The sequence below is a fragment of the Macaca fascicularis genome, chromosome 8, assembly GCF_037993035.2.
Source record: "Macaca fascicularis isolate 582-1 chromosome 8, T2T-MFA8v1.1".
Taxonomy (NCBI): domain Eukaryota; kingdom Metazoa; phylum Chordata; class Mammalia; order Primates; family Cercopithecidae; genus Macaca; species Macaca fascicularis.
In genome coordinates this window covers 348,927-372,058 of record NC_088382.1, presented here as the reverse complement: position 1 = coordinate 372,058, position 23,132 = coordinate 348,927, and the positions used below count along the sequence as shown (strand labels likewise).

The window sequence follows — 23,132 nt, the reverse complement described above, 5'->3', positions numbered from 1 at the left end:
CATGTCTGAATACTGAACACCGAAATGAACCAGAGGAAAAATCATACATTTCAAAAGCCTATTCAAGCCATTTGTTCTTATTTTAAGGAAAATCTTTATGCTAATTTTAAACTCCAAATACTTATGAATGGCAGAGATCTACAGATTTGATTCTGGTGTAAGAGATGATGCTCCCCGGCTGGTTACTGCTACTACCCCACAACCCTGAGCATACTGGACAAATGTCTAAGCCTGGTGGTTAGTGGGGACAATGCTGGTGGAGTCTGAAGTTGTCATGCAGTGACTAATGAAAGCTTAGGCAGATTTGGTGATATATGACACAGAGATGCAAAGAAATGCAGTAGCTGACAGACACAGGATGGCTCTGGGAGATGCAGAAGGAGCATGTCACCCAAAATAGAGCCAAATGAGTATCCTTAAGGAAGGAGCAAAGGGGCTGAAGAAGGGATTTGTCATGAGAGATGGGACAGAAAGTTCTCTAGAGTCAGAGGGAGAGCATGAGAATGTCAGGAAGGGACGAGAGATTCTTGCACATCTGGGAAGCTGACAATCCATCAGCATGGCCACTAGGAAAATAAGGAGAAGCGGAAATAATAGATGAGGCTGGATATAGAAGCAGGGTTCAAGCTGTGTCTATTGTGGTAAAGAGTTGTGATTCTATCCAGAAGGCAATAGGTAGCATTCTAAACAAAGATCTTTTAAAACAAGAGTCAGAAAATATTTTCTGCAAAGGGCTAAATGTTAAACATTTTAAGTTTTCCAAGCCATATGGTCTCTCTGTTAATGATTTATCTCTTCCATTGTACCATGAAAACAGCCAGAGATGTCATATAACACATATATGTGGCTATGTCCCAGTACAACTTTACTTACAAATGCAGACTGCGTCAGACATGGCCCATGCATGGTAGTTTGCCACACCCTGTTTTAGAAAGCTCAGGTTTGTGATATGATGGAGAATGCCTACGAGAGTTCTTGTTTTAAATGGTAGAGTGGACATACACTGCAATTCTATCCTGCTTGACCCAAGCTCTTGATAGTGAAAGGTAGAAAAGATAGATAGTAAATAGATAGATGATAGGCAGGTAGATAGACGATAGATAAAGAAAATATGTAGCTGTTCCAGAAAACAGAAAGGGATAACTTCATGAACCAAAAACAAAGTAATATACTTTAGAAAGGAAGCAGGCTGGAAAACCCACAGTTGCAAAGCGAATAAAATTTCCAATTGCCTCTTTGAGTCCCTTCCTGGAAGTAGTCACAGCCAACTTCCTCCTCTGTTTTTTGTTTATTTGTTGTTTGCTTTTTTGTGGGGTTTTTGTTGTTGTTGTTTGCTTTAAAACAAAATCCCTTTCCCTGCTTTTTTGTCACAGCAGCCTTTGTCACTTCAAACACTGCAAGTGTTCTTTTAAAAAAATTATATCAACCTTTCAATTAAAATGCAACATGTCTGCAACCTGGTATCTAGAGAGGTGAGATGGACAAAGGAGCCCTTGTTACTGCACGTTTTCTTGCCCCAGCCTTCACCTTGCACACAGCAACAGACAATGCACAAAGCCACTTCCTTATGGACTGAAATTCTGATCCTTTTATGACCGGCCTTTCCATCCTTCACCTTCCCCTCTCCCATGCTGTGAATGATTGTATTGGACATTTTTTTAATCTCAGTGACAGGGGAACACAGGTAGCTCTAATATAACTGTGACCCAGAAGCTTCTGTTTCTAGCATGTATTTATTTTGTAGCAAACATTTACATCCATCATTTTTCACTGTCTTTTGAAAATAATTAGGCAATATCTCATCTGAGGTAGAATGTTTCTTGTGGTTGTGTTCTGAGGGGAAAAAACTAATCTGTTCTCTATCCACTGCATTCCAGGAACAGTAAGAGGACTTTTGCTTGAATAATTTTTATCCATACTACAGAGTGGGTAATGAGCAGATTATGTAAAAACAATTCTGCTTCACTTCAGTAACAGCCTCCTCAACTCATTTTTTCTCAACAAACTTATTTTTCCAGCAGAAGAATCCCAGGCTTCTTAGAGACCCCAGTGACTTTTTGCACCTTAAATTGGTGAAATCATCATGTTTTCTTCACCGTATCCATAGTTGAAACAAAGATGAGGCAAAGCTAGACTCATTCCTGAAGGAACCCAAGAAATTCCTCCTTTCTCTCTCTGGAATGCAATGAATTCTCTAGACCATCAGTTCTAACCTTCAAAAACCAAATCTGTTTGTGAGATCTCCTTCAAATACTACTGTAGATCCCAGTGTTTATTCATCAAATTTTTTGAATATTTGTTTTATTTGGAATCAATTTATTTGTAAGTTTAGTATTTCTATTAATATAAGGGAGAAATGTTTAAATCTGTCTATGTCATATGTGCCTCTGGCTTATTGCCCAATTAATTTTAGCCTCAGGCTAAACTTTGGTTTCTGTCTTTAATTTTTGTCAGAACAGATATAAGTGATCTCAAAACATCTGCTTTTATTGTAGGGACTCATGCTGCCATCTCCATTCCTCTCTCTTTTCTTGCAATCTGGGTGGAAATTCTTTAATATGAACATTTCAACCACCTTCACTCTCTCATGTGCGCTATCAGCACATTCAAACTTATCCAGCCAAGGCTGTCATCTTAGGCCAGGGATTTTTTAGGAATCTATTTTGCTGTGATACGGCTGGCACCCCTTTGACTCATTTTATAACCCCAGGGTTCTTTTCATTTTAGGAGCCCAAGAGGGCAGAAAAAGAAGTAGGCAAGCAATTAAACCCTCTGAGTCAGGAGCGTCTCCCCTTGTGTTAAGCAACATTGTAGAATATCGTATTTAGTAAGCTCCTAGCAGATGAGCCACGTGACTGCTGAGCACACATGCCTGCTTGCTGCTGTGAGCTGAGACACCATCATCATTAGTCCTTTCCACCTCTGGAGGGAATTATAAAGGCCACTTAATAACCTGTAAATCATAGAGAGTTAAAGATATTTCCCCAAAATGCTGATGACAGAATGAAAGGTGAGGAGTGTTAGCCACAGGTCAAAAGTGCAGGAAAGTCTCTCAATGTGGGTTGTTGAAGAAATGTAGGTCTTTTTTCTTTTGGAAGTCTCACTAGAATGGGGTCAAGGACTCTGCCGATTCTAGGATGAAAAATTGGGATATTAGACACCCTCAGATATTTATCCCAAGTCTTCATTTAGGACTTTTAATTAGTTTGTTCAACCATCACAATCTCAAATGCTAAGCAGGGCATTTGAATCTCTCCACAGTCCAAATCAGCACCATCTTTTAAAGTTGAGTTTCTCACTATTCTCACCTGATATACCTTATTTATCCCACACCCACCCAATAACATGTCGTGCTCACTGTTATCTTGAGAAAACACTTGAATTTTACTCAACCTGGAGTGCTCTTCACATGTCTTGTCCAGATCCAGTTTGGACTCATTCTTCAGCCTTGCATCAGTCAATGGGAGCTAGGTTAAACTGTGGTGACAGACAACCTCCAAATTTCAGTGGCTCAAAAATCTTCTTCCTCATTTATATACATCTCATCATGGGTCAGGTGAGAGGTAGCTCTGTGCTGTATCATCCTAACACAGGAATCCAGACGGAAGGAGGGACCATCTATAAGATCCTCATTGCTACAGAAAAGAGAGAAAAGCATGTGGAATAGAACTCTGTTTCTTGGAAATTTCTCCTGAAAAAGTCACATGTTATTTTCTTCTCACCTCCATTGGCAAAGAAAAAAAAAACAGTCATGTGGCCATGTGAAAATTTAAGTAGGTGGGATGGAACAGTAAGAATGCATTCATAAAAAGTGAACTGAAAATATTTGGAGAACAGCACCAATGACTATCATGAATGCCAACATGCATCCCAAACAGCCCAGTGCTGTCACTCTCCAAACCTTTTATGTCTTGCAAAGTATTAGAACTTATCTGAAGCCATGCCACTCAGAGGGACTACAAAATACATAATGACATTTCCTTTAGGATGTCCTTAGAGAACTCAAGGAAAAGAAGTTAAATAATTTAAAAGTGCATTTGGGTACAGCTATTTACCACTAGAGGGTAAGACTAGAGATAGATTGTAAACATAATAACAGGGATTATGCTCAGAGTCAGGGCCAGAAGTATGGTTTGAGGTGGGGTCATGGTCAGGGTCAAGATCAAAGTTAGGGTCAAAGTAAGGATCAGAATTAGGGATCAGGGTAGGGATCAGGGTTTAGGTTCAGGGTCAAAGTCCTGGGACAGGGTTAGGGTTAGGATTAGAACCAGAGCTTTGTTCTCCTCAGAACCCACCTGAGAGTGAGGCACCATGGCTTTGGAGCACCTAGTAGCGTGTCCACCTTGAAGACCAGAGTTTTGTTGTCCTTAAGACTGACCTGGGGAGATGTGGCTGCAGGCTATTGAGGAAGGTGAGGCAAAAGCTTCCTGTCTGCTCCCCGTGTGCTGAGGAGGGAGCTCTGCTATGGGCTTTTCTTTCACATGTTACATTCTACAAGTCTTGCTTTACAAAAGCCTCCCTGCCTTGAGGCTTTGGCTGCTCGTCGCTGTTCATCATCACAGCATGCCATAACATATGGTAAGATTTGGGTTTGTTTCTGGGGAGAGATCTTGGTACAGAGAAAGGAGCAATGCTTAGAGCCACCATCAGGACAGTTGGGATGAAAGCTGGGGATGGGCAGAGGCTGGAGGAAACATGTGCACCCCACTGTAAACACTTTTATTCATATTTTAATTACTAATTTTTCTTACAGTGTTAAAGTAGTAAAAAATAGTATTGAAAAATTGAAAAGTAGCCATATTAAAACTTGCAACATTATTTAAGTTTAAATATATTATTTGTACCTCATCAACATTTTTTATTTTGTTGAGAAAGTCTAAGGTTAATTGGCAGCATATTTGTAATAGTAGATAGAACAATATCTCTTTTATGAACATTGACATCCTACATTACATGTGTGAACCCTGAAAATCTGAGACAGCTCAAGGTGGCAGGGGCTCAGCTTGGTTGTATACATTTTAGGGAGACATGAGACGTCAATCAATATGTGTAAGATGTACATTGGTTCAGTCCAGAAATTTGAGAAGGCCAGACAGAGGGCTTCCAGATCATAGGTAGGTAAGAGACAAATGGTTTCATCCTTTTGCATTGCTGATTACTCTCTTCAAATGAGGAAATCAGATATGCATTTCTCTTGGTGAGCAGATGGGTAAGTTTGGATAGAATGGGAGGCAGATTTCCCCTCAGCAGTTCCCAGCTTGACTTTTCCCTTTAGTTTAGTGATTTTGGGTCCCCAAGATTGATTTTCCTTTCACAAGGTCTAACATGTTTTCCTATGAGCCTTAATTATTCATTGTGTATTTTATTACACAAATAAGGCACAGATTTTTAAAAAATCATCAACTTTGTGGCTAGCTATATAAACATAATTACACAGAAGCTCAACTAAATTTGCAAACATTCCAGAGTTTGGGTTTCCAATAATTCTTTCTGATTCTTTAAAAGGTAAAAGTATTTTTTTCCCGTAAAACATAGCAACATCTAAAATCACCTGTAGAATGTCCTGCCATTTTTTTTCTCTAGTTTCCTCATTTTCTGCAAAGCCTCACTGAGGAAATTGACTTTGAATATCCTTTTACACTCTTGTGTTTTAGAAAGCATTGTGGTAAAACATTGAATCATCATGGTCATAAGTTCTCTTCACGTATTTTCTTTCTTTGAATATTTTTTCCCAGTGGCTAATATTTGATTCTGTTGTATTATGGCTAAAAGGTAGCCATGGACACGAAATAAAGACAAGAAGTCTTTAGAATAAGTGATCCCATCACAATGAATCAATTTTCCATTGGAACATATTTTTACAAAGTCACTGTTTTGAAAATATTTAGCCATGAATTGAAACAGAGTCTGTAAGGTTTTTTTTTCCTGGTCTAAGGCGAACAGCATTTTAGAGAATGAACCAGGAGACAACTACAGCACAAGAAAAAAATATGATAATTAAGTTTACACATATGTGTGACTACTCTAACAGAAAACATGTAAAGAGCATTTGTTTTGATTTATATATCAATCTGCACTGTTTAATATTTTGTGTCATAAATGCTCTTATTTAAAAAAACAGGACTAGTTAACAGTGTCAATTACTAGTAATTCATGGTATAAATAATTAAACAAAGAAGTATTCAAAAAATATAACTGTTTTCAATAAAGTTTTATTTTACATCATTTTTTTTACTGACTCAGAAATTGCCCCCCTCAAAAATGCAGAGATTTCCCATGTAGCTGCAACCTAGTTTCATCTCTTATTAACATCTTCTATCAGTGTATCTCACATGGCTTATTAATATCTTACATAATTTGTCATAGTTAATGAACCAATACTGATAGACTATTATTAACTAAAGTTAATATTTCATTTGGATGCCCTTGGTTCTGTCTTACTCTGACCCAGGATCCCATCCAGGATCACGCATGACATGTAGTCATCACGTCCCTGTGGGCTCTTCCTGGCTGTGACAATGTGTCAGGCTTTCCATGTCATGATGACCTTGATAGTACTGAGGAGGATTGGTCAGGAATTTTGTAGAATGTTCCCCATTGTCACTGCATGTTCTCAAGGTGAACTGTCACCTTTGATGTTCACTTGGATCATTTGGCAGAGCTACTGTTTGTCAGGTTTCTCCACTGTGAAGTTATTTTTCCTCCTTGCCCATACTGCATGTGTTCTTTTGGAGCAAGTCACTGTGTGGAGCCCACACTTACGGAGTGAGGAGTTGGCTCCACATTATTGATGGCTGAGTGTCTACATCAGTTACTTGGAATTCTTTTGCAAAGGAGATTTCTATGCAACTCTGTTTTCTTATTCACGTGTGTATACAAATACAGACACCTAGATAATTACTTTCAGCTTTAATTATTATTCAACACTACAATTCATTCCTGTGTTGGCCATCAGTAGCTGTTTTTATTGGCTATTATTTTTCTTTGATATATTTTAATTTTTTTTAGTACTTACTTACTTTCTGATACTTCAAGATTATCCCGACTCCTATATTTACTGTCCCAGTTCTAGTATCAGACATTTCTTCAAAGAGCCTGATTCCTTTCAGAATGGTAGGAAAACTTACATCTGGCTGCTGAATGAGCACATTGTTGAATAGCACTTGTTCTTCATTAGCAATGCTAGGAAGTATATGTGTGTGTCTAACCTACCTATACACACCTAATCATAAAGTTTTCTATGTAGAACTGTGTGTATCTATATTAAACTAAACATAAGTTTACGTTCATGTCTCCACCTCTGATCTACTATCACATGAATCATTCTAGCCTTCTCCCCTTGCTAATTTGTAACCTCCCACTTCAACAGTGAGAAACCTGGTTCCTACCATCTGTGACTTATGTAAGTCATTGCTTTATTCCAGATACAGATACTGTGGTTTTACAATTGTTCACAATTGCTTCTGTTGGAAAGAACTTTATAAAATGGAATCCAGTGATGAAGTATAGTTCATTTGCCTTCAGCATACGGATTCTATTCATTTTCAAAGTGACTTAGGTCAACACATTTTCCCTACACCTTCAGTGAGTTTTTTCCTACATTTGTGTCTTAGTCTGTTTTGTGCTTCTGTAACAGAATACCTAAGGCTGGGTAATTTATAAGTAAAAAAGGTCCTTTTGGCTCACAATATTGGTGGCTGGAATGTCTGAGATTGGGCAGTTGCATCTGGTGGAGTCTCAGTCTTTTTCACCTCATGGTGGAAAGTGGAAGGGCTAGTGCCTCCCAATCCATAGGTATTCAGCGTCTGTTATAAGCCATACATTGTAGCAAGGAATGAACATAAGGGGAATTTGGCCCATATTGTCCAATTGCTTGCTTTAAGTCTTTTAATATTTTAAAAGGAAATGGCTCCCAGCATGCTTGAGTAAGTTCTCTGGCCTCCTCAGCTGGTGAAATAATTACCAGAAACTGCCAAGCATTCAAATCCCCCATTTCTTGTGCCTGGCGAATGGATGCCTGGATTGTCCCTGTGCCATATTTGTATTTGGACCCGCTCGCAGCACTCCTCTACCATAATTAACAGGTGGGCAAGCCTAGATCATTCCCTCATCCTAATTGGCTGTTGGACAAGCCTGAAGCTTCCCTTCGCCATAGTTACCGGCGGGGCCTGCAACAATAGGAGCGGCAAGGTGCGGGTCTCAGGCTCCCCTTCCAAGTATTCACGAGGCTGGCCTGGGGGTGGCCATTCCAGACCTTCCCCTAAAGGCGCAGTAGGTGGCACAGTTTCTTTTATAAGTCTCTGAAGGTTAGCATACATACCTTCCCGTTTCTCGCCCTTTCATACCTTCCCGTTTCTCACCCTTTTTTAAAGGAGACTGTCATGGTTCACTTTGCTGATAATTAGACTCCTGATTATTCAACTTTCCTATGTCATCCTGAAAATCCTCCTTCTCCTCAGCGTGGAAGGGCTCCAGGGCTGTTTTAATTGCCGACCACACAGGCCAAGCAGAGACGGGAATATCGCTGCCCTCCTGTTGTGCTCGTTTTAAGTCTGATCCCACCTTGTCCCAATCTTCTACATTCATGATTCCATATTCCGGGAACCAAGGAGAATACTTGTCTACCAGGCGGAACAAAGATGTGAGATTTTGGGTACTGACAATTACCCCTCCGTAGCACAGTAACTGCTGCACAAGGCTTAAGTAATTAGCGAACTTACTCTCAGCCTGACCCACATTTTCCCGAGGTTTCCCTGGAATTCCCCGAGCGCCCTCCTTACCCTAGAGCTTGAAGTGAAAACCTACTCGGGAGTCCTTTTTCGGTCGTCCTCAGCTTTCCACGCTCTGGTGTTCCTTCACTGGATTATTTGTAGAGATTACGGGGAGCCCTGCGTTGGGCACCAGAGACAGCCTGGGCAACCGAGGGAGACCCCCGTTTCTACCACAAAAAAAAAAAAAAAAAAAAAAAATTAGCTAGGTGTGGTGTCGCTTGCCTGTAATCTCAGCTACTCCATGAGAAGTCAGACAAAACCTGCCACCAGAGACTGATTTTCTTCTAAAATGCTTTCTCCAAAATATTTTTAAAACAAAAGGGGAAAATTGGAAAGGAAGATATTTTGGGCCCCCCAAATCACTAAGATAAAGGGAAAAATCAATCTGGGAACTGCTTAGGGCAAACCTGCCTCCCATTCTATTCGAAGTCATCCGCTGCTCGCTGAGAAGAATGCGTATCTTATTGCCTCCTTTGGAAAGGCTCATCAGAAACTCAGAAGAATGCAACCGTTCCTCTCTCACCTACCTGTGACCTGGAAGGCCCCTCCTGGCTTCCAGTTGACTCACTTTTGCTTCAGGTTGTACCGGATCAAACCAGTGTTCATCTTACATATGTTGATTGATGTCTCCTGTCTCCCTAAAATGTGTAAAACCGTCAGATACAGTCAGTTTCTCTTCCGAGTTTCGGCATGTTAACGTTCTTGTGTTTTGTTCTCGAACTCAACTTTCTTGTTCTCCATGCCTCCTTGCCCTTAGTTACTGTAAACAACCTTCCCCCTGTCAGTTCTAATCAATAACTCACATCTGTTCCCTTGGTTACCTGCTCTGCACCCATTTCTCCCTTCCAAACCACACGTCCCACCATTGTAACTCATGACTCCCTTCCCCCTTCCTTATTTGGGAAAGTATTCACAAATAGCCAACGGGATCAGTGTAGATCTTGAGGTCTGGCCCCAGCCCATGCCAGAGGTAGGGATTGCATTAGGAATAAAAACCCCTGCTTTCCTTTGTTCCGTGTGCTCTTGCAATTGTGATTGATGCGAGCAGCACGCTTCCGCAGAGGTAAATTGCGTTGCTGAGAAAACTTTTGCTTGAGTGCTGGTTTCACTTTGCGTCACCGAGCATTTATCTCCAACAAAACCAAGCTGTGCTCTGACCACCTTGGGCAACTGTCATCAGGACATCCTGAGGCTGTGTCATGCACAAGCATCCCCAACCTTGGCAAAATAACCTTTCTAAATACTCTTATCCCCAAATGCTCAGGGAGACTGATTTGAATAATCATAAAACTCCGAGGCTGCACTCCAGCCTGGGCGACAGAGCAAGACTCTGTTTCAGAAATAACAAAATAAAATAAAATAAAATAAAATAAAATAAAATAAAATAAAAATCAAATCTCCGGTCTCCCGCACAGCCGACTGCGTGAATTACTCCTTCTCTATTGCTATTCCCCCCGTCTTGAGAAATCGGCTCTGTCTAGGTAGCGGGCAAAGTGAACCCACTGGGCAGTTACAGAATTGCCATTATATTGCTTGCAATTTTATATCTTATTACGCAAAATAGTTATAATCTTGTATACAAGGTTAAATGCGAATGTGCTCCTTGCGTGGTCAGATCCCAGCGCAGGAAGGACGCACCCCCTACAAACCGCTAGGCCAAACCGGTCATTCTGGCCACATCCAGCCTCACGTGAGATCGCAATCTCCTGTCACTCAGGGCCTGAGGGGGCGGGGCCGGAAGCCCCATACAATCAGGGGCGCTGGGGTGGGGACCTGTCAATCAGGCGCGCCGCCGGAAAGGAGAGGGCGGCTTCCGGGATCTGGCTGGCGGGCGCTTTGTCTCGCCTTCGCCACCGTAGGCTCTTTCTGTGAGTCTCCGCTGCTACTTCCTGGCTCTGGGAGCCCCGGTGGCTCTGCAGCAGCCTCTGCCACCCTGTGACCTGCGGGTGTTGGGACATCCCTAGCTGACGCCGGGACACCCGGGAAGCCGAGGAACGGTGAGTGGACTGCGCCTGGCTTCCGGAAGTGGGGAAGAGGGCTGGGTGAAACCTGCTGGAACCAGCCATGGGCTGCGGAACCTGCCCTGCGGGCCAAGTCGCCGGGCGCAGCCGGGTCTCAGTTCCCCTCTGTGCAGGGCCGGGCGGGGCGGGCAGCGGGGCCCCTGCGTCCTGTCTGTACCTGCGGGCGCCACTTCCGCCGGCCGGAGCCCTCTCCGGAACCCCGCGCCCCCCCACCCAGGTAGTGCGGTGACCACGGGAGGGTGATCCGGGAGAGCCCCGACTCGGTGTGCGTGGTTCCAGCGTGGGAGGAGCTGTGGTTCATGGAGCTTCCGGTCCCACCTTTCTCCCCCTAAAATTAACCTGAGGCTTTGTTAAAACGTTAAAGGGCGTGTTTGAGCAAACGCGATTCATAAACGGGTACGGCAGTCATGGTTTGTGGTTTGGGGTTCACGGGAGGGGCGTAAATGAGAGGCTTTGATAAGGTGAATGAGGAAGCAAACCATACATATATATACACACACATATATATACGTATATATACACATATACCCACATATATATATATATATATTTTTTTCTTTTTTCTTTTTTTTTTTTTGAGACGGAGTCTCACCCTGTCGCCAGGCTGGAGTGCAATGATGCAGTCTCAGCTCACTGCAACCTCTGACTCCCGGGTTCAAGCGATTCTCCTGCCTCAGCCTCCCAAGTAGCTGGGCTTATAGGCGCCACCACCACATCCAGCTAATTTTTGTATGTTTAGTAGAGACAGGGTTTCGCCATGTTGGCTAGGCTGGTTTCGAACTCCTGACCTTAATTGATCACCCTCCTTGGCCTCCTAAAGCGCCGGGATTACAGGCGTGAGGCACCTTGGCCAAAATATTTTTCTGTTTCCAAACATTTTACATGAGAGGAAAGCGGAGAATAAATCATCTGACACTCTACTGTAAAAAAAATCTTTGTGCCTCTCTTCTTTTCATCTTTCCTAAGTGTACATATTACCAAAATGTCTTTAGGTTGAGGTCCCCCGTGAAAACTTGACAGGGTGTTGTGTCCTCAGCCACTCTCCTGTCTTTTCCTAGTCCTGGCATTTTAGAACTGCCTGGGGATGACCCAGGATATCCACAGTGGCCATGTCTACTGGAGGGTCTAGTGAGTATCAGCCCTGGGGTCATCTCATCCCCAAGGACAGCCTGAGGTAGGGGGTAGAGTCTCTCAGGGGAGCAGCTGGATGCTCTTGGCCTTAGAGGAATCTCCTGGTATAGTTTCATCTAAAATGGTGATCCCTTAGGGTCATTAAAATTTTAGGACATTAAAATTAATGGACAATACAATGTAATGTCATGAAAGGTCATTAAAATTATTCCTCCAGCCTGAGTTATTATTCCTCGAAGACACATTGATGGTTTGCCAATTGGATGCTGATATTGAGAGGAAAAGGCAGAAATGATTTCTGCTCTCTAGCTTGTCTCAGACTTGTGAAGAGAGAAAAACCGTCCCAAAGGACAAAGAAAACCCACCCCAGAGAGGATGTGCAAGAACCTGAATATTAAAATGCACTTAAGGCCCACAGGAGGACAAAGAGCAGTGCCAGTGCCTCCTAGGTGGTCACTGAGTACTTTACTGGACAGGATGGGTGTCCCGAGGGATAGAATGGCCTGCCGTGACACTTAGAAAGATCTGTGTTGGAGTCAGCACTGCCTGTTCCTGAGTTTGTTACCTTGAAAAGGCTTGTCCGCTTATTTGAGTTTCAGGTTTTCACTGACTGTAAGATACATTTTGTCAGTACAGCTTGAAAGATAAAAATACTATTTCCAAAGAGGCAAGGTAAAATGATGTATTTCATTTGCTAAAAATTCGTATTTATTTCTTCCCCAGAGTGAGTGTAGTAAGTTTTAAAGGTCTGTTCTTTTTAAGGGTAATTTCAAATGGAATTGTAGGACTTAGCTTTGTAAATGCTACTGGTGAAATAAAAGTGTGATAGATAAATTGATGATTTATAAAGATTTACCAAAATGTCAGTTCCCCTCTTGTAGCTTGGTGAAGAATTTATGACAGTGGACACATGTGTATCCTCTTATCTGGGTGTCTGAGTGTTGTTTTTTGTTTTTTGGAGATGCTGTCTTGCTCTGTAGCCCGGCTGGAGTGCAGTGGCGCCATCTCTGCTTACTGCAACCTCCGCCTCCCGAGTTCAAGTGATTCTCCTGTGTCAGCCTCCTGAGTAACTGGGATTATAGGCACTCACCACCACACCCAGCTAATTTTCATATTTTTAGTAAACACAGGGTTTTAGGCCTGGCACGGTGGCTTATGCCTGTAATCCCAGCCCTTTGGGAGGCCAAGGTGGTCGGATCACGAGGTCAGGAGTTCCAGAGCAGCCTGGCCAACATGGTGAAACCCTGTCTCTACTAAAAATATGAAAAAATTAGCTGAGCGTGGTGGCAGGCACCTGTAATCCCAGCTATTCTGGAGGCTGAGGCAAGAGAATTGCTTGAACCTGGGAGGTGGAGGTTGCAGTGAGCCAAGATCTTGCCACTGCACCCCAGCCCAAGGGACAATGCGAGACTCCGTCTCAAAAACAAATAAACAAACAAACAACAAAAAGACGGGATTTTTGCCGTGTTGGCCAGGCTGGTCTCAACCTCTTAACCTCAGGTGATCCCCTGCCTCAGCCTCCCAAGGTGCTGGGATTATAGGCGTGAGCTACGACGCCTGGCCCACTCTATTTTCTTTTTATTCCCTAAATTTTAATATGTTTGAGTTTGTATGTTCCTTTATCACTTCTTTCTTACATAAAAAAAATTCTGCCTAATCCTTCGTTAAAAAAAAATCTTCCTGTGACTTCTGAAAGTATTCTGGTTTTATCTTTTGTATTTGAATATATAATAAGATGATTAGTGTTCATGGGATAGAGAAGAATGCAATACGTTTTCTCAAGTAGATGCCAGCCTGGTTTGCCTCATATTTTAAAGTGCATGTAATTTCTTTTTCTATTCTATAGTGCCTACTCTATCATTCCTCAACTTTCCATATAGATGCTGGGTCATTAAGACTTTTTTTCCTTTGGTCTGCTTGCTCATCTCTCTGCTAACACTGTGCTGTCCTGAATATTTTTGTTTGAAAATCTTAAAAGTATGTTAGACAAGCCATCACTCTTTTTTTAGGTGACTAAAAATGATTAGACATTGGTCATTTTTACTACATATGAAAGAGTAGCTTTTCTTGCCTAAAACCACCTGATTTGGGAATTTATGTGGTTTCGTAGGAATAGCATCTGGAAGTGGTGACATTAATGTCATTTTAAAAAGCATGTGTCCTATTTCCTCTTATTCCTTTCTGCCTTGATATTGTGCAACAGAAATTTGAAAAATTGTTGTATTAGTATTATTAAATATCAATTATTGGTTTTATTTACTACTCAATTAAATTTAATAAGCCTATTCTCTCTTGGTGTAATCACGTGGAATGGGTTCACTTCCACAGTTAACAAGTGACAGCACATGTAAAATATTGTCTACCAGGGAAATTCATTGAACACTTAGTGTTCAGACTGTGTTTCTGTGTCTGGTTCCCTAAGCACCACTGCAGTGACACAAAATAATAGACTTTCAGCAGAATAAGTTTTGGAAAATATACTGCATAAGCCATTTAGATGCAGTGAGTCATTCTTATTACTTGGGTTGGTGGAATCCCTTTCAAAATGTAAGTTCCTAATACAAACAAAGATTGAACTTTGCGAACAGGTATTTTTAAGAATAAGTAGTCTCAGGACTGATAATATTAACTCACTTATGCACATCAGGTAGGACTTTAGTATGACAGATACTAGAAATGTACAAAGTGAAGTTAAAAGGTAACTCCTAGCAGCATATCGTAATCTTACTCCCTGGATTCTCAAATGAGATGGGTGTTTCTACTTTGCTGTTGCCTTTTTGAATAGTTCAATTCTAGCATTAGTACTGCTGTGTGGGAGGGAGTATGTGTGAACAGAGTAAGAGTTGGGACAATCAAGTCATAGAATAAATGCTTGGAAATTTTAGAATCATGTAAACAGCTTATGAATTGAGTATACATTCCCAGTGCTCTCAGTCTCACTCATCCTTCTGTCCACATGTGTGGAATGTTTTAGGACTCCCTGGCTTTTGAGGATGTGGCTGTGAACTTTACCCAGCAGGAATGGGCTTTGCTAGATTCTTCTCAGAAGAATCTCTCCAGAGAAGTGATGCAGGAAACCTGCAGGAACCTGGCTTCTGTAGGTAAGAATGACAACACATTTCACTTAATTACAGAAGCATTTCCCTATCATCAGTGCTATTTGTGATTTGGAATGGGGCAAGGGAATGATTTGGTGAATAAATCAGGCATGGGCACTGTGTACAATGGACATGAAATCTAGTAATGTTTCTATAGTTTGAAATAATTCATGATAATTTTGTTCATCTGCATTTTAGGAAAAAACGGAAAGACCAGAATATTGAAGATCACTTCAAAAACCTTGGGAAAGATACAAGATAATTTGCACCGAGGAGAGGAAATAAAGTCCTCTGAAGGAATCTTAGCATGTCATGAATTTAAAAACAAGCAATCAAAGCAAATAAGAGTCACTTGAAATTCATTTCCTTTTAGAAAAATTTCACCCAAAATGTAACGTACATCAGTGTAGCAGTCAGTGTTTGGAAAACAGTTTACTTGAAAATAGTACTACAAAATTGTGTATATGAATGTTACTATTTTGGTCATAGCCATGCAGGTGGTAGCTGTGTTTTCAGTAGTAGCCCATTTACTTTCAAATAATTCAGTCATGGCACAAAAACAAAAACAAAACAAAACAAAAATGCATTTTCCCTAGTATTGGTAGCAGTGTAAGTCGAAAACCTATGAATGAGTAGAAAGTTATTAAACCAACCAATAATAATGTGCTTGTCATTTTTTTTACAGAAATCATATGGTACAGAGACTGCGTGAAAGCAAAGAAGGTAGTCAGTATGGACAAGTTGTCAGCCACATTCCAAATCTTGATCTGAATGCGAACATTTCTACTGGATTAAAACAATGTGAATGCAGTATTTGTGGAAAAGTCTTTGTACATCATTCCCTCCTTAATAGGCACATCCTAGCTCACTCAGGATACAAACCATATGGAGAGAAGCAATATAAATGTGAACAGTGTGGGAAACTCTTTGTTTCTGTTCCAGGTGTTAGAAGACACATGATAATGCACAGTGGAAATCCAGCTTATAAATGTACGATATGTGGGAAAGCTTTTCATTTTCTCAATTCAGTTGAAAGACATCAGAGAACTCACACAGGAGAAAAACCCTATAAATGTAAACAATGTGGTAAAGCGTTCACTGTTTCCAGTTCTTGTCTAATACATGGATGAACTCACACTGGAGAGAAACCCTACGAATGTAAGGAATGTGGGAAAACACTCAGATTTTCTTGTTTTAAGATGCATGAAAGGACTCACACTGGAGAGAGATGTACCAAATGTGATAAAGCCTTCAGCTGTTCCACTTCCCTTCATGACCATGGAAGCATTCATACTGGAGAGAGACCCTATGAATGTAAACAATGTGGCAAAGCCTTTAGTCGTTTGAGTTCCCTTTGTAACCATAGAAGTACTCATACTGGAGAGAAACCCTATGAATGTAAACAATGTGACCAAGCCTTCAGTCGCCTCAGTTCCCTTCACCTCCACGAAAGAATTCATACTGGAGAAAAACCCTATGAACGTAAGAGATGAGGTAAAGCCTACACTCTCATTCTAGTTACCTTATGCGCCTCTAAAGAAGTCATGATATAGAGGTTGGGTGTAGTGACTCAGCCTATAATCCCAGCACTTTGGGAGGCCAAGGTGTGTGTATTGCTTGAGCCCAGGAGTTCATAACCAGCCTGGATTAAAACAATGTGAAACAACCTGGGCATCGTGGTGAAACCGTCTCTACAAAAAATAAAATAATACCAGGCCCGGTGGCTCACGCCAGCTACTCGGGAGGCTGAGGCAGGAGAATGGCGTGAACCCAGGAGGTGGAGCTTGCAGTGAGACGAGATCGCACTACTGCGCTCCAGCTTGGGCGACAGAGGCAGACTCCGTCTCAAAACAAAAACAAAGAAAATAATTAGCTGGGCATGGTGGCACATTTCAGTTGTCTTAGTTCTTTTTCAAGGACATAAAAGGCCACGGGGGGTTGGGGGGAAGCCCTGTGCATGCGGATCACGAGGTCAGGAGATCGAGACCATCCTGGCCAACATGGTGAAACCTCGTCTCTACTAAAAATACAAACATAGCTGGGTGTGGTAGCATATGCTTGTAATCCCAGCTACTCAGGATGCTGAGGCAGGAGAATCACTTGAACCCAGGAGGCGGAGGTTGCAGGGAGCCGAGATTGTGCCACTGCAGTCCAGCCTGGCGACAGAGTGAGACTCCATCTCAAAAATAATAAATAAATAAATCCCCTTGAATGTAAGAAATGTGGTAAAACATTTACTCTTTCCCATTCCCTCATAAACATGAAAGAGCTCACACTGCAGAGAAACCTTAAGAATGTAGGAAACGTGGTCAAGCCTTCAGATTTTCCTGAAGATTTGGGAGGGCTCGGAGTGGAGAAAAGGCTTTTGAATTTAAATTTATGGTAAGGCCTTCGGTTGTATTAGTTCCATTTGAAGACATCAGCTCATTCCTGAGAAAAACCCTATGAATGTCCAGAATGTTTGAGTGTTTCATTTCTCTCATACCCACTCAAGGACATATGAAAATGCACGCTGTAGCTGGCTGGACCTTGTAAATACAAGAACGTACACAGGATTAAAACTCTAACAGTTTAGAAACTGCAAGAATATTTTCAGTTTTAACATTTACTTGAAAAGCCGTGTGAAAACTCCCACTGGAAAGAAGTTCTATAAGTGAAGCTTTTCTAATTTGGAAAGCCTGATGCAAATTAATTATCGTGCAGTGCTTGAAAAAAATCTATGAAATGTTACACAAGTTACAAGTATATTGTTTTTATCAGTGGCCCATTCTTAAAGAGTCTTGAGTATGCATTTCACCTTGTTTTGCAGGGAAACCTTGAGGTGAGAGTTCTGTAAATGTTCTTTAAGCAGTAGTACTTGAATTTCATAGATAATGATATTTTCTTAAGTCTGTTGGTAGAATTTTTGTGTATTCATTTGATAATGTGCTGGATTCATGGTTTAATTTGGATGTTTTTCTAATATGTAGGTAAGTTTAATTTTTTTATTTCATTATCATTTCTTTTTGAGATGGAGTCTCACTCTGTTGCCCAGGCTGGAGTGCAGTGGTGCGATCTCGGCTCACTGCAACCTCCGCCCCCTGGGTTTAAGCGATTCTCCTGCCTCAGCCTTCCGAGTAGCTGGGACTACAGGTGAACGCCACTACATCCAGCTAATTCTTTGTGTTTTTAGTAGAGACAGGGTTTCACCATGTTGGCTAGGCTGGTCTTGAACTCCTGACCTCATGATTTGCCCGCCTCGGCCTCCCAAAGTGCTGGGATTACAGGCATGAGCCACTGCGCCCGGTCAGGTAAGTTTCATTTGTATGTATTGTCCTGTGATTAATGGACCAGTGAATAATGATTGTGAATTCTTGGGATTGTCTTACTAGCCTCATTTGGCAAATTTTGATTATCCCTTGTCCATTATACACATCCCACCTATTTTTATTAAATGAAAAACTACTCTTGATGTAAAGATACTTATTTTTTGCTAATAATGAGTTGGTATTAATTCCTAAGTACATACAGTTTACCCAGGAGACGGAGCTTGCAGTGCGCCGAGATCACACCACTGCACTCCAGCAAGGGTGACAGAGCGAGATTCTGTGTCCAAAAAAAAAAAAAAAAAGGAATATCCTCACTTTTTTAATGTTATACCACTCTCTGCGCTCAAGTTAATCCCTGTTTGGGCCTGTGGGAGCTTACACCATCCTCCTGTATGTAATTAATAACTGATGTCTGGCTTATCTGTTTAGTAATAGATGTTATGTGTTTAACGGTGCCAGTAAACATAGGGTGCTAATTCCTTCCTCACCAGTGGGGTGCATGAGACGCTATTGAAACAATTGGCAACACGAATGGAATGGATCAGCCCTCATGCAGGACACCAGCTCAACTTGACCTACCTGCTGTGGGCTGACAGTTCAGTAACACATCAGCAGTCACCTGGGTCAGAACCGTGAGCTGACGATGGGCGTTCCCTTTGGTCTGCACAGTGTTTTGTGGTCTTCAGGTGTTGTCATCTTCTTCCACACTAAAATGCTCTCATCTCCTAGACATCAATGTTTAACTGCACCCCAGCATGACCTTTGGCCTGTGCTCAGCAGGCAGTTTTGAGGCCCTGGCTTATGAATGCACAAAAGCACAGCACATAAGCCAACACTTAAGTCCTAATTAGCAAGAATCAGGCTGTATCTCTGCAGTCCCTGCATCTGCTCTGGTCACCATCTCTGTGTGCTTAGGGCAGCCATGTGAACATTATTAATTATTTTACACTCCAAGACAATAGTTATTATGTAAGCAGAAGTAGTGGCCTTGTTTGTTTCTTGTGCTGCTGCTCCCCTTGCTGCTGTACCATACACCCTCCTGATGAGGTGTACATCTATGGTGCCTCATGGTTCAGGCACTGCCGAGTAAAGAAAATGGGAAGAAATAGTTTGATATTAGCCCCTACTGAAGCATATGAAGAAGCGTCTCAGCTGCTTTCATTGAAAAATTCCTGACCAGTGTGTGGGCTTTTCTTATAACTGCTGCTTATCAGCATGTCAAAAGTCTCATCTTCGGACTGCAAGTCTTGACGGCCTTAGTTATAGTGGCCTTACTGCATGTGGAGCTAGCCCCAGGAAGATGGAGTGACACTCTCTGGAGGATTAGGTGGTCTCCTCCAATGTGGGTTGATGGGCTTCTGAACTCTTTCCTTTAATGATGCAGAGAGTCTACACTGCCAGTGATCATGTGCCACAACTCTATAGATGTAGAAATTCAAAAATTCTGAAATAGTTTCCATTGAAAGGAAATAGAAAAGTGGTCTGGTGCCACGCTCCGGTTAAGAGAACTAGTAGATGGCTCACAAGAATACTCTGTCGCTACTGTCTGTGCCTCTGTCACAGCAAATATCCTGATCCTTCAGTTTTAAAGGTGCAGGTCCATTTTCCTCCCTTTCTTACTGGTAGTTCTCAAGATTACTGTATGATATGCTGAGAAGGCAATATCCTGATAATCAAGTGACATTGGTCAGAACAGCCCAGGCTCTGTTATAGTCCCTGCTCGAAACAGAATGGCCTTTAACGCTTGTGTCCAGCAAACCACATCCTGGGAGAAAACTCAATGTGGGCTTCTTTCTGGGGTCCCTCAGTTGTATTGCAAGTGAAGCATTTATAGTCAAAACTCCATCCATCTGCTCTGGGTAGCCTTCCTGATCTTGTGGTAGTGGTTCACATTGAATCCTAGACTTCTGTTGTCTTTTGTTTGCTATTTGTAAGTAATAAATTCACTTCATGGAATTTATCTATGAATGTATTTGGCCTCATTGTACTCAGAAAAGTTGGTAGCCATTGCACAGTGAACCCGCTTCATAATTGGTGAAAACACCTATGGCCCCCTTGTGCCACAGCAAGGAGGTTCATTCAGCCAAACATAGACTTCATGTTTATAAAACCCTGTAGCACAATTATTACCATGTGGGAGGCCTTTAACAATGGTGATGCTGATTTGAAAAACTCTGAAGGAAGAAATTTACCCAAATGGGTTGGGTACATGGGAGTTCCTCCTAATTCCAAGAAACCCTTACTCCCCTCCACCTAAAAAGAGTGGAGAGGCCGGATGCGGTGGCTCAGGCCTGTAATCCGAGCTCTTTGGGAGGCCGAGGTGGGCAGATCACAAGGTCAGGGGTTCAAGACCAGCCTGACTAACATGGGGAAGCCCCATCTCTACTAAAAATACAAAAATTAGCTGGGCGTGGTGGCAGGCACCTGTAATCCCAGCTACTCGGGAGGCTGAGGCAGGAGAATCGCTTGAACCTGGGAGGCGGAGGTTACAGTGAGTTGAGACAATGCCACTGCACTCCAGCCTGGGTGACAGGGCAAAACTCCGTCTCAGGGGGAAAAAAAAAAAGTGGATAAGAACTGAAACAGGTTTAAAATTTCAACTAATTGGAAATGCAAGTTTACAAAAATAATATTTAAAATAAAAGGTTAAATGAGTGCTCATTGAATTTTATGCCTCCACAAAATAGGTTGTGAGTTAACTTCCACATTCATTGAAAGCCACCAAAGTTGGGAAGCCTCCGTGTCTGAAATTCACAGGTGGCTCAAATAAGAATTATACCTGGGGATACCCCAAAGTTTAAATATGGTATCCCCTATGATATTATGAGGAATTACTGTACATAAATCAGGTTGTCTTCCTTTAACTCTGAAAATCATATTATCTTGCCTAAATTCTCCATAACGCATCGTTCCGCAGTATCCTATAGTGGACATGGCTTTTCTGACCAATGAGCACTAAAATTAAGTGTGTGAGACTCACCTATGTTCTTATCAAAATGAAAATCCATGAATCCTACCAGTTAGAATAACATGACAGAATGTCAGATTTATGGAATATATAAGTTTTCTGTAAGGTTATTAGGTATTGATTCCATTTTATTAATAGATATCAATATATATAGATTACCTATTTCTTTTTTTTTTTTTTTTTTTTTTTTTTGAGACGGAGTCTCGCTCTGCCGCCCGTGCTGGAGTGCAGTGGCCGGATCTCAGCTCACTGCAAGCTCCGCCTCCCGGGTTCCCGCCATTCTCCTGCCTCAGCCTCCCGAGTAGCTGGGACTACAGGCGCCGCCACCTCGCCCGGCTAGTTTTTTTGTATTTTTTTAATAGAGACGGGGTTTCACCGTGTTAGCCAGGATGGTCTCGATCTCCTGACCTCGTGATCCGCCCATCTCGGCCTCCCAAAGTGCTGGGATTACAGGCTTGAGCCACCGCGCCCGGCCTAGATTACCTATTTCTCCTGTGTTTTAGTATTAATAGATGTGTCTTTTAATTCATCCAGTTGGTCTAAGTTACCAAGTTTGTGGGTTATGGAGATTGTAATATTCTTTATGATTTTATCATCCACGGGCTCTCTAATATAAAGGCTTCTTTTAATTCTTAAAGTGTTAAGTTGGTGCAAAAGTAATTGTGGTTTTGGACCATGAATTTTAAATTTGTATAACTAGGCTGCAACACATCTTTATTAATCAAAATAGAACCCATTACAATGGGCTGGGCACAGTGGCTCACGCCTGTAATCCCAGCACTTTGGGAGGCTGAGGCAGGCGGATCAGGAGGTCAGGAGTTTGAGACCAGCCTGACCAACATGGTGAAATCCCGTCTCTACTAAAAAGACAAAAAGTAGCCGGGAGTGGTGACATGTGCCTGTAATCCCAGCTACTCAAGAGGCTGAGGCAGGAGAATCTCTTGAACCCAGGAGGCAGAGGTTGCGGTGAGCCGAGATTGCACCTTTGCAGTCTGGCCTGGGTGACAGAGTGAGACTGTCAAAAAAAAAAAAAAAAAAAAAAAAAGAAAAAGAAAAGAAACCATTACAATGAATACATTTTTGCCAGTGAGAAATAAACGTGTTTATTCTGTGCTTTCAGGGTTGGATGAACTCTTGAAAAGTATTTTCTGCATCCTGCTGGTTGTGTACTTGTTTTCCCTGCAAAAAGTTGTCAAGATGCTTAAAGAAGTGGTAGTTGGTTGGTGAGAGGTCAGATGAATATGGCAGATGAGGCAAAACTTCATAGCCCAGTTTATTCAACTTTTGAAGCCCTGGTTGTATGACATGTGGTCAGGCGTTGTGGAGATCTGGGCCCTTCCTGTTGACCAGTGCCGGCTCCAGGTGCTGCAGTTTTCCGTGCATCTCTTCGATTAGCTTGGCATACATCTCAGATGTAATAATTTCACCAGGATTCAAAAACTGTAGTGGATCAGAAGACAGGCAGCTGACCACCAAACAGTGACCGTGACCTTTTATTGGTGCAAGTTTGACGTTGGGAAGTGGTTTGGAGCTTCTTCTCAGTCCAACCACTGAGCTGGCTGTTGTATGGAATCCACTTTTCGTGGCATGTCACAATCTGATTAAGAAATGGTTGATTGTTGTTTCATAGAATAAGAGAAGATGACACCTCAAAAGGATGTTTTTAAAAATATTTGGTCAACTAATGAGGCACCCACTTACCAAGATTTTTCAACTTTCCAGTTGGTTTCAAATGCCGGATGACCATAGAATGGTCGACATTCAGTTCTTCACCAACTTCTCATGTAGCTGTGAGAGGATGGAATTCAGTGGTTGTTCTCAATTGGTCGTTATCA

At 41.9% G+C, this 23,132-nt stretch overlaps 1 long non-coding RNA gene and 1 pseudogene across 2 annotated transcripts; one reads left to right on the top strand and one right to left on the bottom strand.

Annotated features, from left to right (window-relative positions):
* Nucleotides 1-1,719: 1,719 nt before the first annotated feature.
* On the bottom strand, nt 1,720-10,493 carry LOC135964579 (uncharacterized). Of its 2 annotated transcripts, XR_010577067.2 has the most exons (4): nt 10,410-10,493; nt 9,299-9,409; nt 8,781-8,938; nt 1,720-3,635 (listed from the first exon to the last, which is right to left on the bottom strand). It is a non-coding gene; the product is annotated as an uncharacterized lncRNA (long non-coding RNA). The 2 variants fall into 2 exon arrangements; XR_012416974.1 differs by lacking the exons at nt 1,720-3,635; nt 10,410-10,493 and having other exon boundaries at nt 5,856-8,938; nt 9,299-9,510.
* Nucleotides 10,494-10,571: 78 nt separating this feature from the next.
* On the top strand, nt 10,572-17,242 carry LOC135964577 (uncharacterized; annotated as a pseudogene).
* Nucleotides 17,243-23,132: the final 5,890 nt, after the last annotated feature.